Source organism: Myotis daubentonii, chromosome 2 (genome assembly GCF_963259705.1).
Source record: "Myotis daubentonii chromosome 2, mMyoDau2.1, whole genome shotgun sequence".
In the NCBI taxonomy this organism is placed as follows: Eukaryota; Metazoa; Chordata; class Mammalia; order Chiroptera; family Vespertilionidae; genus Myotis; species Myotis daubentonii.
The window spans coordinates 31,380,741-31,389,212 of record NC_081841.1 but is presented as its reverse complement, the minus strand read 5'-3'; the positions used below and the strand labels follow the sequence as shown (position 1 = coordinate 31,389,212).

Genomic DNA, 8,472 nt, shown 5'->3' with positions numbered 1-8,472 from the left:
CCAGAAATAGCATTTCCTTTAACTGACTTAGAAAAACCATTGACAATTGCTGTGGAATAAAATCCAAGAAGTTTAAATTCTTATTCTGAGCGCTAACAAAATTTGTTTTGAATAAATTAATTATTTTTGATAAATAAATATTTTCCTTCCTTAATAGTTGTCTTGATTCCTAATGGAAAACAGGTACAAACTTATCAAAAACATTTTGTCTTAAATAGATACTAATTATATTACTATTTCTTCAATTTATATTTTGTTCCTAAAGCTAGTAGGTGCTTATTAAATGAACTCCTGTCTTTCTTAGTTTTATTGCTCTCTTCTTTCCTTCAAAATATCTTAACAAGTAGTTTAACAAATACTTCCAGTTTCTGCCTAACAAGTATCTTAATGCCTTTCTGTCAGTATAAAGTTTGATACCTCCTTCTACTGAAATTGCACCAGCCTAGCAAATAAAAAACCTTCCATAGTACTTATTGAAAAATCATTATTGTGGAAGACTTATGAAATTCTTGCTAATGACCCTCAAGTCAACAAGTTGTATGGCTTTTTATATCCGTGTTTTTCAAATCTTTTTATTGGATTCAACACTATTGAATTTATTTTCTAGAAAATCTTTGTTCTTTAGCATCAGTGATGCTGCTTTCTTGGTTGATGACAGACTGTCCATGATTGTTAATTGGGAGAATGCTTTTGAAGACTGACTCTATTCCTCCTGGCCTGAAGAATTTAATTTGACTGTTGTTGCTAAGCAGAGAGTCCCAGGGATCAGAGATATGAAGGATACGTTCAATCCTGTTGGATGGTTTCACAAGGAAGTAGAGCTCCCTACTCAGAACCTTAAAGCATCAAAAGGTCACTCAGATATTTGGGGACTGAGCACCACAGTTCTGTACAAACTTTATTCTTTTATTCTGCTTTATTCTCTCTTATAGTCTTTTGTTGTTGTTGAATGAGAGATTATGAGGAAACCTTGTAAATTTACCAGGTGTACCGGTTAATAATGTGGATTTTTTCAATAGATAGAGTTACACATATGTTGGTATATATGAGATTTGATATGTATGCTATTTTGTTGTATTGACAACAAGATTCAAAACTTCATATGTCAAATTTTCTGAAGATGTTAAAATCATAGAGATTTTTACACTTAAAAATGTCAAATTTTGTGCCAAAAGAAAGCATTTGCAGGAAGTTTTAATTAATTACTTTATTTTGAAGAAAAGTGCTGCTGAAAGTTATCATATACTTCCGGAAGCTTATGGTGCACATGCTCCATCTCAAGATAGTTGTGAACGCTGGTTTAAATGCTTTAAAAGTGATGCTTTCGATGTGAAAGACAAACAACGCCCAGGTCAACCGAAAAAGTTTGAAGACCAACAATTACAAGCATTATTGGATGAAGACGCGTGTCAAACTCAAAAACAACTTGCAGAAAGATTTAACGTTGCTCAGCAAACAATTTCTGATCATTTATAAGCAATGGGAAAGATTTTAAAGGAAGGAAAGTGGGTGCCACATCAACTGAATGAAAGACAAATGGAAAACCGAAAAGTCATCAGTAAAATGTTGCTTCAATGGCACAAAAGAAAGTATTTTTTGCATCAAATTGTGACTGGTGATGAAAAGTGGATTTATTTTGAGAATCCCAAATGCACAAAATCATGGGTTGATCCAGGTCAGCCATCAACATCAACTGCAAGACCAAATCGCTTTGGAAAGAAGACAATGCTCTGCGTTTGGTGGGATCAGAAAGGTGTGGTGTATTATGAGCTTCTAAAACCAGGTGAAACCATTAATATTGATCGCTACCGACAACAAATAATCAATTTGACCCCCGTTTTCATCGTGAAATGACCAGAATGGGCCAGAAGACACAGCTAAGTAATTTTACTTCGTGATAAGGCACCATCACACACTTCAAAACCAGTTAAAGACATGTTAAAAGATCTTTCCTGGGAAGTATTAACCCACCCACTGTATTCACCAGACCTTGCTCTTTCAGATCACCACTTGTTCTGATCAATGGCACACGCACTTTCTGAGCAGCACTTCAAACGTATGCAGAAGTGGAAAATTGGGTCTCTGAATGGTTTACCTCAAAACAAGAAAAGTTCTATTGGGATGGTATCCACAAATTACCTGAAAGATGGGGGAAATGAGGAGCTAGCAGTGGACATTACTTTGAATAAAGCACTTTTGATGTTTCTCTTGAAATTATCGTGTTTTCTTTGATTACAAAAACCGCATTATTAGAAAATCCTCTGAAACAAAGCATGTATATTACATGTATATAAACATATACAAATGCATAGATGATTATTCATCAAAACACATATTTTAAAACACATTATATTTTAAGTTTTTTTGAGTTAATTTTTGAAATAAGCAATTAAAAGATATGTGATATCTATGTTATACACACACACACACACGCACACACACAAATATCTACATATGCCAAGTGATCTTAGGATAGTTTTAAAATATGAAATCCAAAATAGATTAAGTATTATAGCTATAAAATGTTGTTAAGTATATATAAGCAATTCTAAATAGAAAATTAGAAATACTTATCTTGGGAACACTTCTAATCATTTCCAGTTCAAATTGATTTTTGCTCAAATAAACTTTTAAAACTTAAAAAAACAGAAATATTTATCTATTTATTTTGTTCCAATTGCTAATATATTCAACTCAATTTTTTAAATTTCAAACGTAACAATTTCTTATTCCCTGGTTGTTTCACTACTGAAACATTGGGGAAGTATCATGAAATAATTTTTTAGACTATTTGGTATTCTGTAGACTAAAAAAATCCATTACACTGAATTTAAACATTTTGAAACTTTGTTTATGTTAAACTGATTTGCCACTGACACTTTATGTATTCTTATCTCCCAAATCTCCTCCAGCAAAGAATATCCTTTGGTTTAAACTCCATAGTTGTAAATGTAGCTGTGAGATTCTTTTCAAAGTGCTTCCAAACATTGGTTAATCTTAAATTTTACTTTTCATGTAATTTGGCTTCAAATGCTCACAAAAGAGACTGTTTTACTTATACTGAAAGCTATTGGCTTGAAAATCTACTTATTAACTTGAGTACAAATAAGTAATTGTGTGTTCAATTTTACACACTCAAAGAAAAAATAGAGGCAGGAAGAATTATCAACATGAAATTAGAGCTAAATTTCACATAGAAACATTGCTAGTTCTCTGTGAAAATCCACTTCTAAAATGAATGTAACAACAGGACACAAATCCACACATTAATATGAATATTCACTGATAGGACACATTCCCAATTTAGTTTTAAAGGAACCGTGGGGAGCACTTTATTGGCTCATGAGTAAAGGTAATAGATAGGGTGGTTTATTATTTTGGAACATATAGGACATAATCTGAAATTGCAGTGTTTTCATGATTTCAGCAAAGACAAAGTATGCCCTATGTGTATCTCATGGTGACTTGGAGTAGAGCCAAAGTACACAGCACTGGAGTTCTGAGAGTTAAATCATCATATACTATCAACCTGAACAACACACAGTGATTCAAGTCATTTGCCCTGAAAGCAATTTAGAAAGAAACTCAAGGCTGGCTAGAACAAGTCCATCACTGTTTTTAGGAAAGCAAGAATGTGGGAATTTAGTTTTTCAGAGGGGCTCTGAAGTATACATGTAAACAAATGCAGTGTCTAATTATTAAAAATAAGTTTCTTTAATAATAGGTCAGTTAGGTCTTTTAGAGGTAACTTTTATGCCATATATTTAAAACATTTATTTCTAACTTAGGAAAAGCAACATAAAAACCATCCAACTTAGTAAATCCTTAAGTCCAAAATAAGATGAATGCTGAAAACATTATTTCATATTTTTAAAATACTTTATAAATTTTAATTCATCTTTAAATAGAATTCAGTCTTGTTCAGAAAGTCTGAGAAGTCTTAGCTTAATAACTATATTTTAAGTCAGTTAATGGGAAGTAACTAGAACATGCTACAAATGGCTGATGGTAATCAAATAAATGTACCTATTAAAAAATACATGTACCTATAGCTGTGGGGGATCTTGTTATCCATCAGTGAAAACACCTTTTACAATGACATTTGATTCCCCACAATCATTCATGCTAAAAACCATCCAAACCAAAAGTGGACAAATATTTTCATCCTGTATTAAGCAATATTATAAAGGCCTGGGCTTGATAATGAAGTGAAAAACATTTACTGGCATACCAAGGTGGTATAAAAATAGCAATAACTTTGACAACAAAAAGCTTAGTCAACTCATAGTAACAGTCATTTTCTGCATTAAAGATGAGATCTATATTGCCTTCAAAATCATCAGAAGATGCTGCAACCTAAAATGGTATTTACCTTAAAATTTATACAATAGAAAGCATTTCTGGTGAGGAGAATTTAATCTATACCAACGCATAATGGTATAATATTAGAAATATAAGGCCTATTAAAATATTCAACTGCATTTAATTGCTGAAACTATACCTCTGAAGAAGCTCAATGCTACAAATATGTGTTGAAATCCCTTGAAATCTATGGTATTTACCTAGTTTAAATGAATCAACCACTAGTTAGAATCCATTTCAATTTATCTTATTTATCGGGGGTGGGGGGGAACAAATGTTGTGGGATGATTACACAATTTATATCAATCCCTTCAAAACCACCTTGGGCTTTAACCTGAGGCTTTACCCTTTGATAAATAAGATGCTAATTTTTACAGGCTTTTTAAGTGACAACCTCTGAGAACCACTGAGAAAAAGTTGTACTTTATAATGCTGGAACTGCAAAGCAGATAGAGAAATATGCTTCATTTATTTCAGTGCTAGAGTGCAAAGAGCACATAGATCTAAAGAGTTATAGGATTTGGGCTACAAAGACAGGTTCCTGTGCCTTTTGACAATTATACTTGAAATGAAGTATTGATACAATATTTAGAAATGTTGTTATATTTTCTAAAACACTGATTATATGTATATAGAACATTGTTTAAAGCCCAATTTTATGGTTCTTAAAAAATAAGGGGGGGGGGAAATAAAAGCTAATTTCCTAGAATATAGTCATGGGTCCCTACAATTCAAAGATATCATACTTCTACACTTGCTTTGGTTGATGACTAGCTGTGAAGCTGAAAAAATTGTTAAACTATTTAACTGCCAGGTTCTTGAATTTAACTTCATTCAATATGTGATGTAAAGATAAATTAGAAGTGTATAGTTAGTGTGTTACAATTCTCAAGAAATGGTCTGTGTGAAATGCTATAGAATTTAAGGATAAGAAAATGGTTAATATGTTAGGACAAAAACATATTGACAGAAATACTTTTAAAACAGTAGAAATACCTCCGAAAAACTAGGCATGCATTTCAGCCAAATAGACATATTTTTAGAGAATTATGGAAGAAGACTTAAGGTTTTGATATTGGTGTTATGACCGTATTTTCTTTAATGGTATTTGTTACAAATTTTTTTAAAAATGCGTAGACATTAACTCTTGGACACTAAAAACTAAAATATGTACATATTTCTGGATGAAAGTAAAGATAGATACCTCATTCATGAGTCAAAAGGTTTAACATTAATATGTCAGGTCCCCTGAAATTGATCTATAATTCACAATCATATCAAAATCTCAACAAAATTTTTCCTTTGATTCCCCCCCCCCTTTTTTTTTTTTGGCTGGGATTTAACAAACATTATCAAACTTACATGGAAATATAAAGAACATGAAATAGCTAAAACAACTTGAAAAAGAACCAAATTGAAGCACTCATACTACCTTATTTCAAAACTTATTATGAAACTATGATAATCAAAGATACAGTAATTTAAGTATGGCATTGGCATCAAGTAGACAAATATATCAATGGAGCAGAACAGACTGCCCATAAATAGACCCATACTTTTATAAACAAATGTTTTTTAACAAAGATGCAAAGGCAATTAGATTTTTCAACAAATAAGCAACATTTGAAAATCCATATGCAAGAAAATGAACTTTGATTCATATCTAGCACCATCAGAACATGAACTCAAAATGGATCATAGACTTAAATGTAAAACCTAAAACTATAAAATTTCTATGAGAAAATTTTGTACTCTTGGGTTATCAAAGATTCCTTTAGACACCAAAAGCCTAATCCATACAAGAACTGACAATTTGAGCTTAAAATTAGGAACTTCTCTTTTGTGACCTAATGAAGCTGACAGGTTAGGACATGAGATCAACAATTTAAGGGAAAAGATAAAAACAGACTGTGAATAAATGAGAGCTACATAAAGGGACTTGCTGAAGGTAAACAGTTCATGGAATAGGTAGTAAAATGGGAGTCAGGATTAAAGCTAACTCTTTGGGATAATTTAAATAAAATTGAATTTTCTCGCTTGTTATATTAAATAATAATAATAAATAAAATACTAAAAGAACCACTTATTTCCTCCTCCTATATTCCAGTTTTATATGTAGGGGGTTTTTCTCTACTACAAGTAGAATTTGGAGGCCTACTGATGTGGCCAGGTCATGGTTGCCCATTATCATAAAAAAACTTCTGGATTTCAAACTAACTCCACACAATTCAAAAATATTCTTTTTAAAAATATATTTTTAATGATGTATTTCAGAGAGGAAGGGAGAGGGAGAGAGAGAGAGAAACATCAATGATGAGAGAAAATCATCAATCAGCTGTCTTCTGCACGCCCCACACTGGGAATCAAGCCTACAACCCTTCGAACTGTGACCTCCTGGTTCATGGGTCGACACTCAACCATTGAGCCATGCCAGCCGGGCTCAAAAATATTCTCTATAACGAATACTAAGCCTGTACTTCAGACATTTAAGCCTTTCATGTAGATCTACTTTTCCAACAGCAAACCAATATTCATTACATCATTAAAACAAGAGAAAACCAAACCATTATCACTTTGCATTCTCTTTGTTAAAATATTCATCAAACACAATTTAACCATAACTTCAAAGACAATTTGTGCATAATTTGCAAACCTACTAATGCATTCCAGTAATCATTACAAAATTTCCTGCCAAGAGTACTGGTCTTCCCAGGTACTTCCTGCATGGACCATATAAAACAGTGGATGCCTGTGCTTGCTTCAGCACATATACTAAAATTGGAATGATACAGAGAAGATGAGCATGGCCCCTGTGCAAGGATGACACACAAATTTGCGAAGCATTAAAAAATAAATAAAATAAAATAGTGGATGCCTAATGTAAGCTGACTACATGTGTCCTTTTTCAGAATATTCCCATAACCCAGAGATAAAAATTGAGAGACCTTAAAAGTCTTGAGCTACTAACTTCCATGTTTCCCAACATGAGAATAAGAATAGAGACAGTAAGTCAAATGTGTCTAGCGAGGCAGAACCATGAGTTGGAGGGAAAGCATTACCAGCATTTCTCTCCAGTTTCCCTTGTCATTAAGGTCTAGCTGTCTTAATGTTTTTCTCAAAGTAAACCTTCAAAACCTTTCTTGGATTCCAAGAGCTTACATTTTTTGCTTAAGCTACTTTTAGTTATAATTTTTAAAAATTTCAAACTTTTTGTAAATTTAATTAGATACTTAATATGAAAAAATGCATTAACAAACATTGTCTAGGATATTAAATTACCATACAGCTATAAAAATTAAAGAAGTATGATTGTAAGGGTGGAATATGTATACAGATTAATATGAGTATTCAAAGGCCAGCATCATACTAAGTATATATCAATGAGAAAGAATAAATTCTTCATAAAATGCTACTGTGTCAAGTGCCTCCCTAATTGAAAAACAAGTACATCCAACATTTTCTTGAAATCTGGCACTAACATAAACTTCATATGTATTAAAATTTTTACTATGAAGAAATGACTATAAAAGTACTAGAAGAAAATATAACTGAGTACTTACATTAAAACATGGCAAGTCTTTTTCATCATGAGGATATAGCTAAGAACAAGAAAGAAAACTTGGTTTGAATTCGAAACATTCAATTTCTAAAAGGTTGACCTAAAATATAAGCTTTTACATTAAAAAAAATATTGAAAAAAGATATAAGAGCAAATGTCCTTGATATATAAATGCTTTTTTAAAAAAAAGGACAAACACATATAGAGAGAAATGGGCTAAGCACATGAGGAGGCAACTTCATGAATAAATGAACAACTTCACAAATAAATGAAATCTCCAATAAACTCATGGCAAAATAGCCAAATTTGTTAATAATAAAAGAATACACTTTAAAAGGTGATATAATTTTCCACTGTGAGATTGACAAAGATGAACAAATGATTAAATGCAATATTGGTGAGATATTCTTACATGTTCTTTTCTTAGCGATAAATTCACATTGCTTTCTTGGAGAGTAAATCTCTAACTTAAAACTTAAAATGTATTTAGATGTTTTGACTCAATTACTCAACTTCTAGGAATTTAATGGAAATAAATTACTGTGTAGGTC

General features: G+C 31.9%; 1 non-coding gene across 1 annotated transcript; it reads left to right on the top strand.

Annotated features, from left to right (window-relative positions):
- The first annotated feature begins 7,113 nt into the window (after positions 1-7,113).
- On the top strand, positions 7,114-7,217 carry LOC132228884 (U6 spliceosomal RNA). Its single transcript, XR_009451494.1, has one exon. It is a non-coding gene; the product is annotated as a U6 spliceosomal RNA (small nuclear RNA).
- Positions 7,218-8,472: the final 1,255 nt, after the last annotated feature.